Source organism: Zalophus californianus, chromosome 9, assembly GCF_009762305.2.
Source record: "Zalophus californianus isolate mZalCal1 chromosome 9, mZalCal1.pri.v2, whole genome shotgun sequence".
In the NCBI taxonomy this organism is placed as follows: Eukaryota; Metazoa; Chordata; class Mammalia; order Carnivora; family Otariidae; genus Zalophus; species Zalophus californianus.
The window spans coordinates 14,301,795-14,326,526 of record NC_045603.1 but is presented as its reverse complement, the minus strand read 5'-3'; the positions used below and the strand labels follow the sequence as shown (position 1 = coordinate 14,326,526).

Below are 24,732 nucleotides of genomic sequence, written 5' to 3'. Positions count from 1 at the left end.
ATGAGAATGGGCCCTCATGATGGGATTTGTGGCTTTATAAAATGAGGCACTAGTGAGCTTGCTCTCCCACCACCAGGTGAGGACACAAGGAGAAGGAAGCTGTCTGCAGGCCAGGAAGAGGCCCTCACCAGAAACCAACCATGGTGGGACCCTGATCTCAGACATCCAGCCTCCAGAGCCATGAGAAAATAAATTTCTATTGTTTAAGCCACACAGTCTGTGGTATTTTGCGATGGCAACCCGGGTGGGCTAATGAACGTACGTACTGCTTTTCTGAAGAGAGAAAAAAGTTAAAAAAAAAAAAAACAAAACCCAGATTATTCACTTGAGATCTAGATATCCCATTGAGAAAAATGATTACTTAAATGATACAATTAAACCCCTCATAGTTTTTTATTATTTTATATTTTTATTGAAGTAAAATTTACTTCCACTGAGATGCACAGTTCTCAAGTGTACAATTCCTTCAGTTTTGATATATGGATACACTGATGTAAGATTTATTATATTTATGTTGCCTCAGGAAGTTCTCTTGTGCCCCTTTCGGGTCAGCCCACACAGCCTTATAGGCAAACCCTCTTCTGATGTCTGTCACCGTATATTAATTTTACCTCTTCTTAAACTTCATATAAATGTAATCATATGTATTAATCTTTTGTGAAGGGCTCTCTGCCCTCAACAGAGTGGTTTTCAGACTCATCTAGGCTACATGTATCAATAGTCATTCTGTTTTTCAATCGCTGAGTAGTACTCCACTGGATGAATAAAACACAAATTTTTGCATCCTCTCCTGTTGATGGGCATGTGAAATGTTTCCAGTTTGAGGGTATTATGAATAGGATTGTTATTATAAGGATTTTTTGTTTAAGCATTTTTGTGGGAAAAGGAAGAATGAGTGAGAGAGAGAGAGAGTGAAAGGGAGACTTCTCTTCGGGAAAATTTCTAGAAGCAAATTTATTGGATCATAGGGTAGAAATATATTTACCTTTATAAGAAACCATCGAAAGGTTTCCCATAGGGGTTGTGTTATTTTGCACATTTCACTTGAGGGTTCTGGTTGCTTTATATCCTTAACAACACTTGGTTGTTGTCAGTCTTTAATCTTAGCCATTCCAGTGGATGTAAAATAGTGTCTAATTGTATTTTTAATTTATTTTCTCTGATACCGAAGGAGGTTGAGCAATTTCCATGGGTTTACTGGCCATTGACATAACTTCTTTAGTGAAGTGTCTGTTTAAATCTTTGGCCCATTTTTAAAATGTGGGTTGTTTATATTTTTATTATTGATTTGTATTATTTGACTAGGAGTTCTTTATACATTCTGGATATAAGTCCTTTGTCAGATATGCACGCTGTGAACATTTTCTCTGTCTTTGGTTTGCCATTTCATGTCCTTCATGAACAGAAGTTTGATAGAATAAAATAACTCTTACGAAAAGTTGTTTACTTGAAATAAAAACATTCCAATGAGAAAAAAATTTATATTATAGGATGAAACTACACTTCCATATTTTGGTTATTAGGAATATTTTATATGTACATACAAAAATGTATATATACACACATAAGTACACATATCTATAAGTACATACATGAAATCCATTACATAAATCTGTAGATGTTTTGATAAACAAAAGTTTAAAATTTTATGAAGTCCAAGTTACCAGATTTTTCTTAAGATTAGATGCTGTATCTGCTTTTAAAAATCTTTGCCTGCCATAAAAAGGAATGAGATCTTGCCATTTGCAACGACGTGGATGGAACTGGAGGGTGTTATGCTGAGTGAAATAAGTCAATCAGAGAAAGACATGTATCATATGACCTCGCTGATATGAGGAATTCTTAATCTCAGGAAACAAACTGAGGGTTGCTGGAGTGGTGGGGGGTGGGAGGGATGGGGTGGCTGGGTGACAGACATTGGGTAGGGTATGTGCTATGGTGAGCGCTGTGAATTGTGCAAGACTGTTGAATCACAGATCAGTACTTCTGAAACAAATAATGCAATATATGTTAAGAAAAAAAAAGAAGAAGATAGCAGGAGGGGAAGAATGAAGGGGAGTAAGTCGGAGGGGGAGATGAACCATGAGAGATGATGGACTCTGAAAAACAAACTGAGGGTTCTAGAGGGGAGGGGGTGGGGGGATGGGTTAGCCTGGTGATGGGTATTAAAGAGGGCACGTTCTGTGTGGAGCACTGGGTGTTATGCACAAACAGTGAATCATGGAACACTACATCAAAAACTAATGATGTATGGTGATTAACATAACAATAAAAAATAAAATAAATAAAATAAAAATCTTTGCCAACCCCAAGATCATGATGATATTGTCTTCTAATCTTTTACAGAAACTGTATAGTTTTATTTAGGTCTATAATCCATCCAAACTTGATTTTTTGAGGTGGGGTTCATTTATCCAGTTTTCCAGCACCATTTATGAAAATATTTTTTTCCCTAGTGAATTGCTTTGGTGGCTTTCTTGGCACCAATGAATTGTATATGTATGGGTCTATCTCTGGGCTCTTTCTAATGTTCCATTGATCTGTTTGTCCTTACACAGTCTTGGTTACTGTGGCTTACGGAAAGGCCTAAAATCAGACAAAATGAGTCCTCCAACTTAGATTTTCTTTCTCAAGATTGTTTAGAGTATTCTAGGTCCTGTTTCCATATGAATTTTAAAATCAACTTGTATGAAAAAGTCTATTGGGATATGGTTTGCAATTATATAGAATCTACAGCTCAGTTTGGGTAGATATAACATCTCAACACTACTAAATGTTTTATTTTATGAACATGGTGGAGCACTCAACTAACTATAGTTTCTTTCAGAAATGTTTTGTGATTTTCAATATAGAAGTGTTGCACATATTTTGTTAAACTGATTCTTAATATTTCTTCTGTTTTTTTGGGGGGGCGGGGACGGTATTTTAAAAGACTCTGTTCTCTAAGTTTCATTTTCCATTTGTTTGCTGCTAGTGTCATATATTTGTCAATTATTGTCAGTATGTTGATGTGATAAATTCAATTATTGTTTCTAGTCGTTGTTTATAGATTTCCTAAGATTTTTTTTTCTGTGTTCCTAAACATCTAGGCACTTTTTTAAATTATGTTATGTAATCACCATACATTACATCATTAGTTTTTGATGTAGTGTTCCATGATTCATTATTTGCGTATAACACCCAGTGCTCCATGCAGAACGTGCCCTCTTTAATACCCATCACCAGGCTAACCCATCCTCCCACCTCCCTCCCCTCTAGAACCCTCAGTTTGTTTTTCAGAGTCCATCGTCTCTCGTGGTTCATCTCCCCCTCCGATTTCCAGGAATTCTTAATCTCAGGAAACAAACTGAGGGTTGCTGGAGTGGTGGTGGGTGGGAGGGATGGGGCGGCTGGGTGATAGACATTGGGGAGGGTATGTGCTATGGTGAGCGCTGTGAATTGTGCAAAACTGTTGAATCACCGATCTGTACCTCTGAAACAAATAATACCTTATATGTTAAAAAGAAGAAGGAGGAGGAGGAGGAGGAGGAGGAGGAGGAGGAGGAGGAGGAGGAGGAGGAGGAGGAGAAGATAGCAGGAGGGTAAGATTTTCTATTTAAGTAATCATGTTATCTACAAATAGAGACATCTTTACTTCTCCCTTTCCAAACTTAATGCCTTTCCTTTTTTCACCTCTTTTATTACAGTGCCTAGGACCACCACCACTGAATAGAATTGATGAAAGTAGACACGTACCTTTTCTCAATCTTAGGGGGAAAACATTCACTATCTCACATTACTAAGATGTTAGTTGTAGGTTTTTGTAAACGCACTTTATCAGACTCAGACAGTTCCCTAGTAGTCTTAGTTGCCTGAGATTTTTATCATGAATGGACGTTGAATTTGCCAAGTGATTTTCAATTGAGAAGAACTATAGTTTTTAAAATCACTTATTTGCTTAATGTGGTGAATCAACGGATTGATTGATTTTCCAATGTTAAACCAAACTTGCATTCCTGAGATAAATCCCACCTGGTTATAGTGAATTACCAGTTTCACATATTGCTGTATTCAATCTGATAATATTTTGTTGAGGATTTTTGCATCCATGTTGATGAAAAATACTGGTCTATAATTTCCTTTCCTGGTAATATCTTTGCTAGATTTTGGTACCAGGGTAATGTTGAGCTCACAAAATATGCTGGGAAATGTTCTTGCCTTTCTCTTTTCTGAAAGTTTAATGTAATATTGGTATTATCTTTTTTTCTTAAATTATTGGAAGAATTCAACAGTGAGGTCATCTGGGGCTGATGTTTTCTTCATGGAAAAGTTTTTAATAATGAACTCAATCTGTTCTATAAATCTATTCATATTCTCTGTTTCTTATTTCAGTATTTGCAATATGTGATTTCAAGCAATTTGTCCATTCTTAGTTGTGAAATCTACCGGCCTAAAGTAATTATGATATTTTTTAAAATTATCCTTTCACTTTCTGTAGGATCTGCAGTGGTTTTCCCTGATATTCTTGACACTGGTAATTTGCTGTCTCTCTCTTTTGAATTAATCTGTGTTGCTAGGAATTTACAAATTTTATTAATCTTTTAAAGAACCAATTTGCAGCTTTTCTAATATTCTCCATTGTTTGTTTTCTATTTCACATGTATCTGCTCTTTATTCTCTTTATACTTCCTCTCTTCTCCTTATTTTGGGTTTAAGGGTTTGATTTTTTTTCCCTAGATTCTTAAAATAGAAATGTAAATCATTGATTTTAGACCTTTCATCTCTTCTAATATAAGCATTTAAAGCAATGCATTTCCCTCTACGCACTGCTTTAGCTGCATCTCAGAAACTTAGCATTTCATTATTTTCATTATTGTTCAATTCAAATTATTCTTAATTTCTTTGTGATTCTTTTTTTACTCATGTATTATTTAAACATCTTTAATTTTCAAATTACACTACTCTTTCAGATAATTTATTATTGTTGCTTTTAATATTCATTCGTGAGCAATGAACATAGTCTATAAGGCTTTAATCCTTTGACATCGCTGACATTCATTGAAATTAATGTTATGGCTCAGTAGGCTCTATCTTGATGAATGTTCATTTGCACTTGAAAAGAATGGGTATCTTGCAGTTGTTCAGGGTAATGTTCTATAAATATCAACTGGATTGTTGCAAGTCAGATTCCTCAGCCAGGAAGATGACTCTGCTATGGTGATTTGCAAGCAGGAAGTTTACTGGAGAGTGCTCCCAAGATTAACAGCTGCAGGCAAGTATGAAAAGCAGAAATGAACTGAACTGCAATACAGTTTTAACAGAGGCATCAGTCAATCTTATTGAGGAGGGAGCTGGGCATCTCTTTAGGCTTTCCTCATTTTCCAGCCACTCTGTTTACCTATACTCTGTCTGCTGACTTGTCAAACCAATACAACTGCAGCTTTCCACTTTGGTTTAGCGGCTCCATGCCATGCGGACTGGGAATGCTTTCAGGGAAGAGTCACATAAATGTAGATCTCACTTAGTGGGTGTGATTCTCTTCTTTCAAGGGTAAAATCCCCTCCAGATTCTACCTCCTTTTTGTTTCTCTCCAGGAACCTCAAATAGTTTCTTTTAAATATTTTACCCAAAGTTTATAATTATCATCTATGAGAGGATTAGTCCAACACGAGCTACCAAGTTATTGCTCAGTCTGAACCTCTTCCATTTTTAAACTACTGGATAGAAAAGTTAATAAAATACTAGGGTTGACAGGACTTCAGAGATTATTTAACAAACCTTTCTTTAGGAACTCCGGTCAATCTTACACTGGTGGGAATTCCATACCTGCCGACAAATCACCTTATTATCCTTTGACCAACTGCAATGTTAGTCAAAGGTTCATCCTGTAACTTGTCCCCACTGCAGGTCTCAGTGGAGCTTACAATGGTAGAGGGAAGCAGATAATAAACAAGTGAACAAATATTCATGGATTGGGGCAAGTGCTAGTGAGGAATACAGAGTTATTTTATAAAGATTAATGTGGGGGTGGGTCAGAGGAGGCCTCTCTGAGGTGAACTTAAAGCTGAGACATGAAAGATGAGGGGAAAGAGAAGTACATATGCAAAGGTCCTAAAGTAGGAAAGAGCCAGGTACATTTGAAGAATAGAAGGAAGGCCAGCTCAACCAGGAAACAAGATGGAGATTTTTATAAGAAAATGTTTAGAGAAATAGAGGGACAAGATCATGAAGGACCATACTGATAATAATTTTGATTTTAATTCAAGTGTGAAAGTAAGCAAGAGATAGACATAATCTAGTCTACCTGGCCACTGAGTGGAAAACAGACTGTAGAGAATGTGGATAGAAGCAGCCAGACCAGTTAGGAAGCTGTTGCAGTCATTTGGATCCTTAGGTGTGAAAGAAGAGAGTTGGATTATGTGATTTGCAAGGTATTTTCCTATTCTGTGGGTCACTCACTTCTTGTGCCATTGGACACAGGATATCTCTTCAGTGCCAAATATAATCTGATAGTGAGACAAAGTGGGAATGAGAGGGATTCTGGGAGGAAAAGAACGGCAGGAGGTCTCTCTAGGACAGAATGGAGTAGGCCAGGGTAGTATTCAGTCCTATGCTGCCCCACAAATGGCCACTAGAGGGCAGGAGTGGCCACACCAGAAAGGAAGGAAAAAAAAAACAACAAAACCCAAAACTTCGCATGCTTATTTCTTGGCAGGCTGTGGCCAGAATAAAGACTTTACTGAGAAGGGTAAAAAAAGGTTGAAGACTTCTCAGAATTGTTGGTTGAGCCACAAGACAGAAGTAAAGCACAAGTTTTTCATAAAAGTGGGAAAGACAGGGCACTAGGGTGGCTCAGTCAGTTAAGCACCCAACTCTTGATTTCGGTTTGGGTCACGATCCTGGGGTCGTGAGATTGAGCCCTGTGTCGGGCTCCCCACTCAGCAGGTAGTCTGCTTGAGATTTTCTCTCTCTACCTCCCCCTGCCCCCCACCGGCTTGCACTCTCTAAATAAATAAATCAAATCTTAAAAAAAAAAAAAAGTGGGAAAGACTCCATAAGAATGAGAGCTGCCCCACAATAGTAACACCAGCTACTTTAGGAAAAGATGAACAACTGATCAGCCTGACAGGAGAGTGAACTCTCTGCTTAGATGTCTCACAGACACCCCAGATTCACTTCCTTGCTCATTCTCAAATGAGTTTATGCACTTGGGCATAAAGGAAGTACCTTTATCTGTCCTCCCGGAAGTACCACTGTCTGTCCGCTCACTCAGGCCAGAAAACGGACTCTCATACTTCGCTCCTTCTTGACCCTCATCATTTCAGTCACTCAGTCACCAGGCCCTGTCAAAACTCTCTCCCAACATCTTTAATATCCTCTACTCCTCTCCATCATTCCTACCATAGACTTGATTCACATGCTGATAAATTTAAAAATGAGACAGAGACATTAACAGACATCTCACCAACGAGATAAGACAGATGGTAAATAAATATATGAAAAGATGGTCCACATCGAATGTCACCAGGAAAATGCAAATTAAAAGAACAGCAAGATACTACTACACACCTATTAGAATGGAACACTGACAACACCAAATGCAGGTGAGGATGTGGAGCAACAGATGGCTGATGGGAATGCAAAATGGTAAAGCCACTCTGAAGACAGTATGCTGGTTTCTTATAAAACTAAACATACCCTTACCATACTATCCAGCAATCATACTCCTTGGTATTTACTCAATGGAGCTGAAAACTTATGACCATGCAAAACCCCGCCAATCTTATTTATATTAGCATGTTTACTCATAATTGCCAAAACTTAGAAGCAACCAAGATGTCCTTCAGTAGTGAATGAATAAATCAACTGTGGTAATCCAGACAATGGAATATTATTCAGTGGAAAAAAGAAATGAGCTATCAAACCATGCAAAGACATGGAAAACCTTACATGTGCATTACTAAGTGAAAGAAGCAAGTTTGAAATGCTACATACAGTATAATTGTAATTCTAACTATATTATATCCTAGAAAAGGCAAAATTTTGAAGACAGTAAAATGATCAGTGGTTGCCTGGAGTTGCTGGGGCTAGGGGGTGGGTACTGAACAGGCAGAGCACAGAGGATTTCTAGAACAGCATAAATATTCTATACGATCCCATACTGACGGATACATGTTACTATACATTTGTCCAAACCCACAGAATATGCAACACCAAGAGTGAACCATAAAGTAAACTATAGACTTGGGGTGATAATGATTTGTCAATGTAGATTCATCAATTGTAACAAACGTACCACTCAGGTGGGGAAGTTGATGGCAGGGAAGTCTAGGCGTGTGTGCGAGTAGGGGATATATGATAAATCTCTATACCTTCCCCTTAGTTTGTTGTGAACCTTAGCTAAAAAAAAAATGCCTTTCTGAAAAAAGAAAAGGGGGGGGTTGGGTTCTTAAGTGCAAGACCTCTACCAAACCCAGCTAAAGACTATCATGGTCTCAGCATTCTGGCTCTGGAACAGGACAGAGGGAGTAAGCCTGAAGGTTAAACCCATGGACCCTGGGGCCAGATGGCCTGTGTTCTAATCACAGCTCTTCTACCTACTACCTACATGGCCTCAAGTAAATTTCTTAACCTCTCTGTGCCTCAGTTTTCTCACCTGTAAGGTGGGGACAGTCTAATAGTATCTAGAACAAATCTAGAATATATCTAGGATAGTGCTGGCATATGATGAGCAATCTGTATTAGCTGCTGTTATTATTCTGATTGTTATTTTTTAATTTTATTATGTTATGTTAGCCACCATACATTACATCATTAGTTTTTGATGTGATCCATGATTCATTGTTTGCATATAACACCCAGTGCTCCATTCAATACGTGCCCTTTTTAATATCCATCACCAAGCTAACCCATCCCCCTTTAGACAGTGTGCATGTCCCTTTGCCTGAAGGTCTAAACAGTGTGGTCAGCATTAGTCAGGGAGACAGTGCGGCAGGGACTGCAGTATTTACATGAGAACTGGCTTTGGAAAGGATCTGTCTTGGAGACCCAGCTCTGCCTCTTGGAGCTGAGTAACCTCCAGGCTACAGGTTCTTAATCTGCAAAGCAGAGATACGAATCCCTGCCCTTCCTACTTCACAGGTCTTGGAGTAGACCAAAAGAAAATGTATTAAGTTGCTTTTCAAAATATTACTTTTTAAGCTAACAGAGTAAAACAGACTTTTTAGTGTAGAGTTCTATGAATGTTAAGCATTTATGTAACCACCGCCACAACCAGGGTACAGAACAGTTCCATCACCCCACATGGAATTGCTTTTTAATCTTTAAAGTGCTCTGCAAATGTCAATGGCATAATGTTTCACAGGCTATTACCTGGATCTCCTACAATGGGATGTTAGCTAAGGAACATTCGAGGCCCGGCACATATTGTAGAAAATAAAGGAAGATAAATTCCAACGACTGAACTTCCTGCTCACCAGCTGCCTTTGCCCTGGCTGTTCCTCCACCTGGAACACTCTTTCTACAGAAACCCGCATGGCTCACCCCCTCATGTCATTCAGATCTTCGCTCAAATGTCACCTTCTCAGTGAGGCCTCCTCCTGACCACCCAATGTTAAACCGTCTGGTACTCTGGATCTCTCCTTCCCCATTCCACTTGTTTTATCCATAGCATGCATTGCCTTCCATAAAACTATATACTTATTGGGGCACCTGGGTGGCTCAGCCAGTTAAGTGGTCCGCTCTTGATTTCGGCTCAGGTCATGATCTCATGGTTGTGAGATCGAGCCCTGTGTCAGGCTCCTCAATCAGTGGGGAGTCTACTTGAGATTCTCTCTCCCTCTGTCCCTCCCCACCCCCACATGCGCTCTCTCTCTCTCTTTCTCAAATAAGTAAATCTTTAAAAAAAAACTATATACTTATTTATTTTGCTTATTGTTGATTCTCTGCTCCCTCTGATAGAAAAGTCCCCAAGAACAGAGATTATTGTCTGATTTGTTCACTGCTGTATCCCAAGGACTTAGAAAAGCACCTAGCATGTAGTAGGGATCAATAAATATTTGTTGCAGGAATATGTTTAAAATAACATGAATGAAATTAAACCACACTCACCTTTTGCTTGTAAAGACTAAAAGTGTGATTATATACAAGAAAAGAAGCTATCACAGTGTTTGACACATAAGCCTAAGCTGAATTACAACTGGAATAATGCAAAGGAATATCTGATCTAATTTTTAGTGCGCTCTTCCCTCATGTAAACACACCAAGTCTCATAAATTCTCTCTCCATCTTCTGTTCAGCGAAGGCTGACAGATTTTCTTCTTCCTTCCCCATTAGGAACAAGCATTTGAGTAATTAAGAGCTGCTAAAACCCTTTCTGCATGAGCAGGAAGTTTAAAAATTCATGGAGACAACATGGGCTTGGCTTCATCAATATACTGATGAGCATGGGCAGCATGGGAGCCTAGGGTGAGCGTGAGAATCCAGAGGCTGTGCCACTCAAGTTGCAAAGCTAAGAGACACTTAATTACCTGAAGAAAGGTCAAACCTGCATCTGCCAAGGGAGCAGCTCCATCTCCACATACAGACAGACCTGCGGGGTTTTTCACCTGCAGAGCTCTGTTCCAGCCACATCTACATGAAAGTGTGTGCCGTCTTTGATGACTTCCAATCCACTCACACAGGCCTTGATCTCCTGTGAGTGGCAACACTCTAGTTCCCACAGATGGGACACTGTGAGTCCCCAGCCAAGGAGGATTTGGGCTTTAGAGCTAGGGTTTGTGGGTGAGAAAGGCTTCTACACCAATAACTCCCTCCCCTTGTTGGAGAGCACCCTGGGGTGTCAGGAAATATTATGGGAGAGATTCTCCTAGGGATCAAGAGAAGTGAGTCTTCCATTTATTTGAGACCACCCACCCCAATTCAAAATATATTCAAATAGATAAATGCCAAAAGAGGGTCACAAAAAAATATGCATGTACATGAGCATTTACATCAAACAAATTCAAGTTTTTAACCTAAAATTATAAAGCAACTATAACTGTTACCTACAAAATAACCACAGGATTTATTTACAGACAGAATTTATAAAGCTTTCCAGGCAGCACCAGGTAGGACTGGGACACAAGCTTAGTGTTACCTGACAATCACGCTGGCTTGTCTCTGACTGATCCAAACCTTCATCTGAGGGTCATGTCAAAAATCTAAAAAGAGGCCCTTGATCACCCGAGGTCTGGAGCTAAATGGCCATCTTGGGCCCCCTCTGTGATTGCTGCCCATGATGGGCCCTTAAGATAAATAAAGGTGATTTTTAGCAATGTTACCTTACTACAAAATAAATCATATGCAGTTTGGGGGTAGGTTTCACAATATTATTTCCAGGGATTTTCATTCTAAACTAGGGCCAGAGAGGTACCTACCCACTTTGGTGATCATCTAGAATGCAGGCCCCTCTGGGCAAGCCCCACTCCCAAGGGTGAGCAGCTCTGCTTCCATCACCACTTCATATTCACGCCAGTCAGGCTCAACCCTCAAAGATACCTCCCTAGTTCTCCTGCTGCTGCTTCTCCAATGCTCCACGGATTCTGTCTCTAAATGACTCTGGCATCCAATCTCATCTCTCTCCTCCCTGCAGGGCCGGGCCACCCTCATCTCTCTTGGGTGCAAGTGTGACACCTGCAAACCTGCTTCCATTTTCAGTTCCCTGTCTACATGGAAGCCAACTGACCTCTTGGGCACTTAGACTAGGCATGATCATGTCACTTCCCGCAGAAAATTTTTCTGTGGTTGCCATGGCCTCCAAGATAAGGTCATTCACATTCAGGCTGGAAACTCCAGCCCTCTCACCTCCAGCTTGGATCAGACCACTCCTGCCCACCCTACCCTCCTTTCCTTTCTCGGGCTCAGTCTTATCTGTTAACTCACTCTTCAGGATGCCTTCCCTGATCCTTTGCTCCCCATGTGCTAACCACAGGGCTCCCTGAGCATGGGAGGTCCTTTCTCAAGGACAGCTCTTCCACATGCAGTGACCTCTGCCTGGCACAGCCTTCTCCGCACATCATGGTTAAGTGTCCCCTTCCTTCAGCACTCACCTCACTCATTCGGGACGGCCTTCCTGACCACCCCCAGCACCCTCCAGGCTGGGTAAGGGGGGATATTCCAGTGGTTTTGGAAACCACTCTTGGATTTCTTTCCATCAGAGGCTGATTGCTCTGTTGGTTTACAAGTCTCAAACTCCATTATGCATCCATATCACCTGGAACTCCTAACAACACAAAATCCCAGGCTTTACCCTCAGAGGCTCTGATTTTGCAGGCTGGAAAAATGGCCCAGAATGTGCATTTAACAAGCTCTCCAAATGATCCAAATGATTTGCTGCAGCTGGTGTATGTGCCACATTTTAGGAAATACTCCTGTCGACCAGAATCTCCAAAATGGGAAGTGTATCCCCTAGGGCTTTTCAAAATGATGCACTGGAGTGCAGGAAAAATATTATTTGAACTTTTTATTTCCAAATTTTCAATCTAAATTCTTTTTGTGTGTACATTTTACAGTTATAGTATATTAGTAAAGTATTCGATTTATACACAGATGAACACACTTACGTTGGGGTGGGCAATTTTATAGTTTGAATTATTAATTACAATTCTGTACTCCTCCCAGAATCTTCACAGTTTGTCAAGGGACTTTACGGTTCTTTCCACTAGAAGCTGAGTGACTCCCTTGCCCACTGACTTTGGGCTCGGCCATGTGACTAGTTTTGGTTGATGTGATAGTACACCAGTTCTGAGCCACAGACCTAAGAGACACCATGTGTTTCCATTTGCCCTCTGGTACCTCTGCCAATGCCCTGAGAACATGTCCCATGGATGCAAGGAGGAATAGAGACACTTGGAGAAGACCTAGACTCAAGCAGGACCTTAGAGCCGCCCAGACGAGCCCAACCAAGATCAGTCAGCTCCCAGTCAACTGGAAGATGCAAGAGCAAAACAAATGCTTATCATCTACACCATCAAGTTTGTGACTGTTTGTCATAGTAGTGGCTCCTAATACAGCAATGACTGGCTTAGGTCTCAGGATCGCTGAGGGCAGGGTCTGTGATTCAGCTCTGTATTCACAGCACCTTGAACAACCTCAGTAGATAATAGAATTAATTAATTGATTGATTCTCTATTTCCTGAGAAAATTCTAATCAATACTCTCTGTGGCCCTGTTTGAAAGGATTTAGGATTAACTCACTTTTCTTTTTTTTTTTAAGATTTTATTTATTTATTTGACAGACAGAGACACAGCGAGAGAGGGAACACAAGCAGGGGGAGTGGGAGAGGGGGAAGCAGGCCTCCTGCGGAGCAGGGAGCCCGATGCAGAGCTCGATCCCAGGACCCTGGGATCATGACCCGAGCCGAAGGCAGATGCTTAACGACTGAGTCACCCAGGCGTCCATAACTCACTTTTCTAAAACCAACTATAAGGGCTGGGGCTTCTCAGGTTCCCAGATCACCTTTTCTGCCAGTCACATGCAGAGCTTGTCCAAGGGCACCCCAGGCTCCTGTATAATCCTGAGGTCAACATACCACTGCCTATTACCCCTAACATTAAATCTCTGAGTGACCCAAGGGCTGACCTTGCTTAGGTTGTTTTCTTTTCTGTGATCAGTTGGGGTCTCCCATTCACCAGCTGCCAGTAATCCAGTAAGACTACAGTATCCAATCTCTGTCTTGAATCCATGACTGGGCTCCTGGAGCCCTCCTTCAAGGACAGGCCCTGCTGGGGTCGTGTTCCCTCAGGGGGATCCAATTCCCAACTCCTGGGAGAGCACCCACAACTCCTAGAGCTATGGCTGCCATGCCCATCTACCTGGATGGAAACCCAAGTGCTAGCCACTTCCAGGCTCAGAGCTGTGAATGCTCTGCTCCCTCAATCCCTGCCAGTGAAAACCCAGAAAGCCCCTCTGTCCTGATTTTGTTGAGAAAACATGGCTATTGTATACAGTGGGAAAACTTAGTATCCAAGGGAACATCCAAGTCTCTGGACACATCACCATGGGTCTATGTTCCCCAATGCCCATGCCCTTGGAGCGGCACCTGCCAAAAGGTTCTCTTGCCCGCACCTTGCTCTGCAGCAACAGGCCAGGAAACAGAACAGTTGGATTATCTCTATATGAAGTCAGGAAGTTTTGAGGTTTGGGTATGCTAGTGGGGTGCAGAGTGTGGCTGGGAGCAGGGGAATGCAGTGGGGGACCCTTGATGATTCCCTCAGCAGAGCTCCTGGTGCCCCATCCTGCATGTGGGACTGCTCAGAAAATGCAAGCTGGGCAGCATCAGGTCCATCTTTTTTGTCTTTGTCCCATTTACAAAGTGTGCTTCCAAGAAGCTCCTTCTTAGAATCTGGGCTTTCTTTCCTTCCCTCTTCCCTCTATCTCTTCCTCCTTCCTTCTTTCTTTTCTTCCTTTCTAATTCTTTATCTTCCATTTTTCCATTAAATCAGTTGATACTCTTTCTTTAGTCCATACAGAACTCCCTTCTTTAAGGTTTGCAATGTAAAACTAACTGCTATCATTTACTTAGCATCTATGAAATGCTAAACACTGTGCTATCACGAGCAGGATATATAGATATATCTCAGGAAGTGCCATCACCCCCACTTTACAGAGGAAGAAACTGAGGGCCAGAGATGATAACTAATTTACATGGTCACTCAACTTGTAAATCATCATTACAGTTCTGTCAGGCATTGTTCTAAGCACCAGACACATACTAACTCATGCCATCCTTCCTCTAGCCTTACGAGGTAGGTGTGCTATTGTCACCTGCACATTATAGTTGTGGACACTGAGGCCCAAAGTTACCCTGCTAAGTGGCAGAGCTTCAATTCAAACCTAGGCAACCAGGCTCCAGTGGGCATGATCCTAATTACTAGGCAGCACTGCCCCTCCATGGTATTAGGATTCAAACCCAGGGCTTTCTGGGGCCAGGGCTTATTGATCTTCTCTCACAACATGGTACCTTGGGGCTCCGTGAGCCTGGTATCTGGCTTCTTGGGTGCCATAAACATAGCTTAGCTCTACAGAGCTGCTCAGAGCTCCTGGTCATCTACACCCTGGCCCCCATACAACGGTTTCACATCTCTGTTCCCTCTGCCTGGCATGACCTTCCCTTTGCTCCCCTATGTTCCTTAGCTGCTTACTTCTGATGCAGCTCATTCCCTTCTCCCGTAGGGAGGCTTCCCTGACTACTCTCACCAACCAATTGAGATTAAGAGAGCTGCTCTGTGTCCCTGCAAAGCCCTGTGCACACCTGTCCCTGTGGTTTTGTGGGAGGGACCATGTCTGGCAGTGGACTCACTGAGTTAGAGACAGTAGCAGGCACAGCTGGGAACCCAGAGTCAAAGGAGAGATGCCAGCATTGCCAAGGTCCAGGAACCAGACACGGTGTTTCCTTCTGCCTGATCAGAAAACACACAGAGCCAAGTAAGTAACCTTCTTCCTAGAGACACAAGAGACCTCTGAGAGGCTCACTTGGGCAAAGGAAGAAGGACAGAAATGAGGGGAAACACCAGGTTTACCTGGAACATCTGAAGGGAGCTACTGACAGGTGAGAGAGAAAGAGACAGAGAGAGACACAGAGAGACACAAACACATATAGACACAAAGAGAGACAGGGAGAGATAGACAGACACAGAGGCCCAGAGAGAGAGACAGGGAGGCAGAGAAGGACATAGAGAGAGACACAAATAGAGAGAGAGAGATACAGAGACATAGAGAGACAGGGAGAAATAGAGAAATGCAGAGAGACAGGGAGGGATAGAGACAGAGAGACAAAGAGACAGAGAGAAAGTGAGGCAGGGAAACAGGGACAGAGAAGGACATAGAGAGGGACAGAGAGAGATAGAGACAGAGAGAGCGAGAGAGACAGAAGTATAGAAACAGAGAGAGAGACAGCGAGAGAGAGCACAGCCCTGCAGAGACCAGGCTGAGTACTGCACATCCAATCCTATCACCTTCAGGTGTCCGCAGCCTTGGCAGGGCAGATGGCCAGCCTGGCGGTGCTTCTGGCAGGCAGGTGCCGCCTTAATGAGTAATTTAGCAAGTTTACTCCAGAGAGCAGCAAAAGCACGCTATTAGGCATCTTAAATTTATCACGTCCCAAACAGAACTCCATTTCCTGCCATCTCCCCCGGCCCAAACTGCCCTCTTTTCATCTTCCCAGCTCAGTAAATACCACACTTGGTTGTTTAAGACAGAAACGTGGGGAGGTCCCACGACTCTTCCCTCTCCAGCTGTCCCCCACACGCTGTCATCAACCCTCCTCCCTGACACAGCCTCGGAGTACATCTACTTCTTCCAACTCCATGGCCACCACCAGGGTCCAAGCCACTGTCATCCTCACCTGGACCAACGAGGAAGTTCCCGTCTGCCCTCCCTGTCCCCCGCACCTGCTCCCCGGCCATGACTCCCACCCTTCCGTGGTCTCCACTGTGGTCTGGATGGCACTCAAGCTTCTTTCACAGCCTGACGGGGGTGGGGTGGAACACACATCATCTGGACTCCCTTCCCTTCACTCATTTTCTACATCCAAACTAAACTGACCCTTCTATTTCTCAAACAAGCTGACCTCACTCTCCAGCATCCCTGCCCCACTGCCCTCAGGCCTCAGCACTTGCTCTTCCCTCTGCGAAAATGTTCCTCCCTTTGTCTTCCCCTTGCTGCCTCCTTGTCATTCAGGTCCCAACTCCAATGTCACTTCCTCAGCGCCTGTCCCTGATCACTCCATTTAACATTGACCCTAGTGCCCTTCACCAACCATAGTAGCCCCCCTTATCCCCGGGGGGTGGAGGGTATGTTCCCAGACACCCCGTGGGTGCCTGAAACCGTGGATGCTAATGAACCCTCTCTACGCTGTTTTCTTCCTATGACAAAGTTTAATTTATATTTTAGGCACTGTAAAAGATTAGCAACAATAGCTAATAATAAAATAGAACAATTATTACCATATACCATAATAACAGTTATATTAATGTGGTCTCTCCCTCAGAATATCTCGTTGTGCTGTACTCACCCTTCTCGTGATGATGTGAGACGGTAAAGTGCCTACGTGATGAGATGAAGTGAGGGGGATGACGTGGGTATGGGGACGCAGCATAAAGGCCGCTATGACCTTCTGAGCTACCTCAGGGTACCATCTGCTTCCAGATGGAGGTTGACCACAGGTAGCTGAACCTGCGGGAAATGAAAATGTGGATAAGGGGAGCTGACTGTACATCTTCTTCCATTATCCTGCAGCATTTTCCTTATATTAAAAGTGGTGCACTTCCTGCCAGATTCCCCTGTGACCCTGCCCGCTCCATCCTCATCCAGGCACTGAGCATGGCACTTGGACATGGGACTGGCACACTGGGCACTCGGGAAGCATCTGGTGAAGAACTCTGGCATTCTGGGGGGCAGGGACATGGGCTGTGTCCTGGCAGAGACAGTTAGCTGGTGGGGCTGGACATGGAGGGTGCCCCTGTGAAATGCACAGAACTGTGCAGTGTGGCAGTCCTGCTCCCACAACTTTGTTGCCTGATAGACAACGCACACAAGGAAGTGACTTGTCCAGGGTCACTCAGTGACGCAGAGGCCAGGCCAGGCCCAGAACACAGGTCTCCTGAGTCTTTAGCTGGTGATTTTTTTCTGACTCCAAAATTACCACAATTAAAATACAAGATTCTCTGGATGTCAGTGCACAGCTGCTAGTCATTCGCTTCACTCTCTCCAGACAGAGAGCACTTTTCTCTTCAAAAGCAGAAAGTAATAGCCACCAAGTGGCCCATGCTTACTAGCACTGAGCTCATGACAAGTATCATTTCATTAATCCTCACAGAACCCCGTGAAGCAAATACTACCATTAACCCTACTTTACAGATGAGAAACTGAGGCTGAAGGGGGTAAAGCAACCTGCAGAGCATCAGGTACCAGCTAAGTGGCAAAATTCAATCCTGCCTCTACATCAGTCTAGTCCATCTCCAGATGCAGCCCTTCAACCACTGTGCCACCCTGGCTTGCTGGCCCAGCTCCCCCCAACTCTGCTGGTGCTAAATATCAGCAGGCTACTCCCTGTAACCTGACACCTCCTGGCAGCCCGGTGAGACTCTGCAGTGCCCTTCACCTCAGAGCGCCTGAACCCAGGCACTGGTTCAGAAGGTTCTGGGAACAGCTCAGTTATGCGGGCTCAGCTGCAATTATGGGGACACGGCTCCCCCTTGTAGGCTAGGAAAGCTGGCAGCCTTGCCGCCTGTGCAAGGGGGCAGGTGTGGGCAAGGCTAGCATACATATTTCCACTAAAGGAGGGGGTGTCAACCACCACCACTGGCCCACTGTGCGACCTTCACAAGAGTGATGATGATGAGGACAATAATACTAATAACAGTAATAATAGCACCTAATATTTGCATAATGTTTCCTATGTGCTAGGTAGTGTTTTAAGCCCAGTTCCTATATTAAACCAATTAGTCCTTGTTTTACCCAGTAATCCTTTGTTATTATCCACTTTGCATACAGAGGAAACAGAGGCCCAGAAAGGTAGAGTAACTTGCACAGTTGCCACCATGATTCTATGTGGGATAAGGACTCAACTCAGATGGTTTGGACTCCACTCTATCCCTAGACATCCCCAAGGCAAGTCACGCCTCTACCCATGGGCTTCTTTCCTTATCTATAAAATGAGGGGTACAGACATGAGGAACTCTGTGGCAGATCCTTGATTCTTACTTTCAGGGGCAAGAACCAGACACAGAAAAGTGGTTTTCTCTCTCTCCCTTCCTTTATCCTGAGGCCTAATAATATTTGTCAGACTATATTAATAACAACATTGCCTGAATTCTTGCTACATGCGAGGCACTCTGCTAAGCACGTTACCTGCACTCCCTCCTGTACTCCCAGCAATCCTAGGAAGAAAGTTCTAGTCTTCTGCGAGCTGAAACATCTGAGGCTCAGAAAGGTTCAGTAACTTGCCCAAGGTAACACATGGAGTAAGTGGCGAACTCTAATCAGGTTTGTCTGACTCCAGAGTCTAGACCGTTCACTGTAGGCTTTGCCTGTTTATTTCCCCTCCTCCCTCTTCCTGCAGCGGCTGAGCTCCTGAGTGCAGGCAAGGTGTTATCGGTGCCCAGGGCTAGCACCGCGCAGAGAACATGCTTGATGGATTGATAATGAATTAACAAAGAGTGAGTAGATGGAAAGGAAAGAAGGGGGAAGAAAAAGAAAGATCTAAGAAGAAAATGAGGATGGAAGGAAGAAGAAGAAAAAGAACGGGGGGGTGTGGATGAGTAAAATAACGAAACTGAATAAAGAAAAAAACGCAAGAAAACAGAAGACTCAGACAATGAAAAAAGGAAAAAGGAACAGATTAGAGGAATCCCAACCGATGCTGTGCCCTCGCTCACTCCCCCGCTCGGCAGTGGCTTGCTGCCCCCAGACCATCCCCCAGAAGCAGCCCTGGGCAGTAGCTAGCCTTAGCCAAGTGGCAGTAATGCCCCTTCAGGCAGGCACCATGATACCAACGGTTGATGACATGAGACAGGCTGAAGGAAGCGCCCACGGGAAGCTGAGCTTTCATATCCTAGATTTCCACCCAAAGATCCCCAGCAGCTGCTGCCAACTCCTTCCAGAGAGCAGCCCTCTCCTCTGTCACTCGCAGGCAAGGAAGGGCTTTTTCACAGCCGGGACGGGAATGGCGGCTTTGGCAGCTGCTTCCTCTAGCCCCCGCAGAAAACAACCATTTATGTTGTGCTCACCGGTAAAACTGCTGAAGAGCCAGACTCGCCTTCACACCCACCAGTTTTCACCTCCATTATTTTTTAAAGCACAAAAAGCTTCTCTCACATCCTCTCCCAGGGGGTTGGGACCTGCCTAGGGACAGAATCCTTCCCAAGATGCATGGAGACTTCCAAGGACCACAGACCATGGCATGGCACCGGGCCTCATGGCTCTCCTGTCCTCTTTACTGAAGAGGCTGTTCTGGGACTTTTGCCTCTCAGCCCCCAAGGGCCCATGACTCAGTTCTGCAGAGCCTGCAACAGCAGAGCAGAGAGCCCTAGTCAGGAAATCCTGTTTCAAACCCCCTGGTGCACCTCCCAGGGCCCTTTTCCTTGATGATGCCCCACCAGAATCACCCCCAACATTATGAATGTTTTCAAGGTGCCAGGCTCAGCACTAAGCAAGAAGTATCTCCTTCCATCCTCACAGCAATCCTGGGAGACGAACGTCACCAATCTCATTGTAGGGATAAGGGTATCCATGTTCAAGGAGGTGAAATAATAGGTCTAAGGTCACCCAGCCAGTATGGCATGGAGCCAGGATTTAAATTTAAGTCTGCTTTTCCTCAAAGGTCGTGTTCAAAGTTGCTATACCATGATGCCTCCACATAGGTATTTTAGTCTCTGTATTTGTGTATTTAGGATACCATTCCCTCTCCTCCTTTAGCTCTCTGTTCAAATGTTACATTTTAAAAAATTGTAGTCCCTCCTCCAACACCTCTCTCCCCCTTCTCTCTTTTTTCTGTAATATCCACTACCATGCAACATATTAATATATCTTACACCTTTGTAGTGTCTCCTTTCTGTGCTCCCTCCAACTTGAATGGGATCCCCATGAGGACAGGAATTTGTTTGTTTTTTTCACTGTCATGTCATAACCCCCAGAAAGGGCTAGTACATAGGAAGCATTCAAAAGATATTTGTGAATCAAAAAAATTTGGTGAATCCACCTCTTGCATTGCCAATGGTTTCTTAGATGTCTCTATATTATCAACTTTTTGAGGACAGGGATCATATTAAAACTCACCTTCAGACAGCCCCATAACAGAGAAAAGGGGGTTATTCTGGGTGTGCAGCTCAATAAAAGGGAAGCTTTTGACACTGTCTTCATCTCTCTCAACTTCTAGCTCAGACATGCATAATCTCTTGCGTGGACCACTGCAGAACCCTCCTTCCTGGGCTCCCTGCATACAGTTAGGTCTCCTCCAAATGCATTTCCATAGCTTAGACTGTCAGAGACATTCTTTAAATAAAACAAAAATCTGACCACATCACTTAAACACGGCAGCTGTTCCTTGATGTCAGCTCAAGCCCTTCCATGTAGCACTGAGACCCTTTCTGATCTGGCCAGCTTTGTCTCCAGCTTCATCCGGCACCATTATATTCACTCACACTTACCTGGTTACCTGCCATGTGGTGTTAACCTTTGCACATGCTGTTCCTGCCTCTTGGAATGGCATCCGATTTTATTCTTCTCTAAGCCCCTCCCCACCCCACTGGATTAGTTAACTCCATTCATCTTTCAAAACTCAGTTCTAGGCTCAGAAAGCCTCCCTAGAACTCCCGCTCTCCGTCTGCCAAGGGAACTTCAAAATTCTCCGAGGTCACACTGTACTCCTCCTGCACTGTCTGGACATCTCTTGCATAGCAAATCCAACTACCCAACTGCTATGGACTGAATGTTTGTGTCCGCCGCAAATTCCTACATTGAACCCCTAATCCCCAGCATGATGATGTTTGGAGATGAGGCCTTTGGGAGATAATCAGGTCATGAAGAGACACACAGAGAGCTTACATCCTCTTTCCCTGCTTTCCACGATGTTAGGACACAGTAAAAAGATGGCCATCTGCGAGTGAGGAAGAAGGCCCTCACCAGAACCCAATACACTGACACCCTGATCGAAGACTTCCCTCTGGAAGCTGTGAGAAATAAATGTCTGTTGTTTAAGCACCCAGTCTACAGAAATTGTTATAGCAGCAGAATTGAGAATCTTGAAATAAGGCGGGAAAGGTCTCCAGACACACCAGTCTACGCACCTCTCTCTGAACTTCACAAAAAAAAAAAAGGAGAAAAGCCTGCTAGTCAGAGCCTATTGACTCTTCCTTAGGAAACAATGCACGTAGGTTTGGTCATTTGCCTGCCTGACTTCGGCAAACAGATGTAAATCAGACAGAATTTTGCTGGAGGAAAATACACTAGCTGCTTGAAGACAGATTTAGAAGAACTCTAAAGCATAATAACCTGGGGCCATTTAGTATACGGGCAAACAGTTCCACATATAACAACTACTTTTAGGAGCGTCATGATACTACAACACCTGATGTTGCCATTTCAAACCTCACAATTGATTTATCATATTAACTAGACAAGAAAGAATAAAAATAGTAAGATTTAACCCAAAAGCTAAAATCAAAAAAGAAAAATCTTTTTTTTTTTTAAAGATTTTATTTATTTATTTGAGAGAGAGAGAGAATGAGATAGAGAGCATGAGAGGCAAGAGGTTCAGAGGGAGAAGCAGACTCCCTGCTCAGCAGGGAGCCCGATGCGGGACTCGATCCCGGGACTCCAGGATCATGACCTGAGCCGAAGGCAGTCGATTAACCAACTGAGCCACCCAGGCGCCCCAAGAAAAATCTTTTTTTGTAAGTTTTAACCCAAAAGCTAAAATCAAAAAAGAAAAATCTTTTTTTTTTAAAGATTTTATTTATTTATGGGTGCCTGGGTGGCTCAGTTGGTTAAGATTTTACTTATTTATTTGACAGAGAGACACAGCCAGAGAGGGAACACAAGCAGGGGGAGTGGGAGAGGGAGAAGCAGGCTTCCCTTGGAGCAGGGAGCCCGATGCGGGGCTTGATCCCAGGACCCTGGGATCATGACCTGAGCCGCAGGCAGACGCTTAACGACTGAGCCACCCAGGGTCCCCAAAAGAAAAATCTTTTAACATTAAAGTGTATTACTGAGGGGCGCCTGGGTGGCTCAGATGGTTAAGCGTCTGCCTTCGGCTCAGGTCATGATCCCAGGGTCCTGGGACCGACCGAGTCCCGCATCGGGCTCCCTGCTCCTTGGGAGCCTGCTTCTCCCTCTGCCTCTCTCTCTCTCTCTCTCTCTCTCTCTCTCGCTCTCTCTGTCTCTCATGAATAAATAAAATCTTTAAAAAAAAAAGAAATAAAGGGGATTTCTTTAAAAAAATAAAAGTGTATTACTGAGATAGTCCCTACAGGGAATAACCCTGTGAATGCTGCATAACTGTGACTGGGCTGCAGCAAGCACAGTGAGCGGTACTGCGGCCACTCTGGCTTCTCCATCCCTCTCGCCCTCTACAGATGCCCCCAGACGGCATATGTGGCATAACAGTTAAAAGCATGGGCTCTGAAGTCAAAATTCCCTGGGTTAATATGCCAGCTCTTCTACTTTGTAGCACTGTGCCTTTGAGCCAGTCATTCATCTTTCAGTGCCTCGGCTGCTCATCATAAAACAGGAATAACTGTTCCATCTCATCCACAGGCTCGTTGGGAGAATTAAATGGCTTAATCATATAAAGTGCTCTGAACTATGCTTGGCACACAGTGAGTAGTAGTTACGCCACAGGAAGATGTGGTTCAGCATCCTTGGGAGGTAGGCAAGATCACGTGTGAAAAGGAGATGCAGAGTCTTTAAGCTTCAAGGAAGGCCCAAAGGGGTCGTAGGGACAAGGCTTCCTTCTGCAAACCTCTGCACACAGTACCCCCTGTCGGCTCGTTCTCTCCTCAAAGGCACTTGGTCACAGGAGACTTTGGAAGCACAACAGCCCCTCTGCACACCCAGCATTGGACTGCCTGGTACATTTCACCATGGTGGGCCCCTTGTTAGTACCTGGAGAGCTGCTGGGTGGTGGCAACCACTTTAGACTCATTGAGCACAGGAAGTCCCATGACTCATCACTAACTCCCAGACATGAGTTCTCTGGTCAAGAGTCATCATCATCACCCCACCTATACTACTCTAGGATCCAGTCAGGCTCTATCGTTCTTCCAAGCCTTTGCTTTTGCTCTTCTCTCACAAGACCATACCCAGCTGCCCTTTCCACAGCTTTCTCCAAGTCGGAATTCTCACTGAACCCTGAAAGTCGACCTCAGACATCACCTCTTCTCTGAAGTCCCCCCAGTTCCCCCAAGGGTTTCTCATAATGGTCAATCAATCACCTACACAGAATAATTTGTGGTGTTGCTAACCACAGGCCTCTTACTTTTGGGGCAGGAGCCTAGCCAGCTGCATTTTTAATAACCTTCTCCCCTGATTCTTACAGACACTGAAGTTTGAGAGTGGCGGTCCAGAGAGCTGGCCTCACAAATCTTACACTTAGTAAATTTTCCATCAGCTGTGCTCCCCCAGTTCTTTTCTCATGACCTCTGTGAGCACAGAGATTGTATTCCAGGTGAACTGCTTATAGAAAGTCTCCTCTCACTAGACTGAGAGCTTCTTGAGGGCAGACACCATACCTGAAATACATTTAAATTCTCAGCCCCTCCAGCACTATGGTCATCCTTGAGGTCCCTTTTCCCTCACATTCCACATTCCACCCATCGTCAAGTTCAGATGGCTCTACTCTCAAAAGTTTCCTTGATTTTGACCTCTTCCACCCAAATGACTTTAGTCCAAACTGCCACCATCTCTCTCCAGGGGCTACTGCGACGGTCTGCCACTGATCCTTCTGCTTCCACCCCGCCCCGCCCCGCCACAGCCTCCCTCCCACAAGGAATTCAGAATGATTCCTCAAAAACAAGTTAAATATTTGTAGATCACACATTCAAGAAAACACTGATATCCAGAAGACAAAAAGAATACTCAAAACTTAGCAGTGAGAAACACAAAAGCAATTTAAAAAATGGATAACAGACTTGAACAGACACCTCACTAAAGAGAATATAAGGACGGCAAATAAACACGTGAAAAGATACTCAATATCACTGGCTACTAGGTAA

At 43.9% G+C, this 24,732-nt stretch overlaps 1 protein-coding gene across 1 annotated transcript in view; it reads right to left on the bottom strand.

Moving 5' to 3' along the window:
- The window catches only part of SYN3 (synapsin III), a 447,314-nt gene that overhangs the window by 411,692 nt on the left and 10,890 nt on the right, over window positions 1-24,732 (bottom strand). The window lies entirely within an intron of this gene.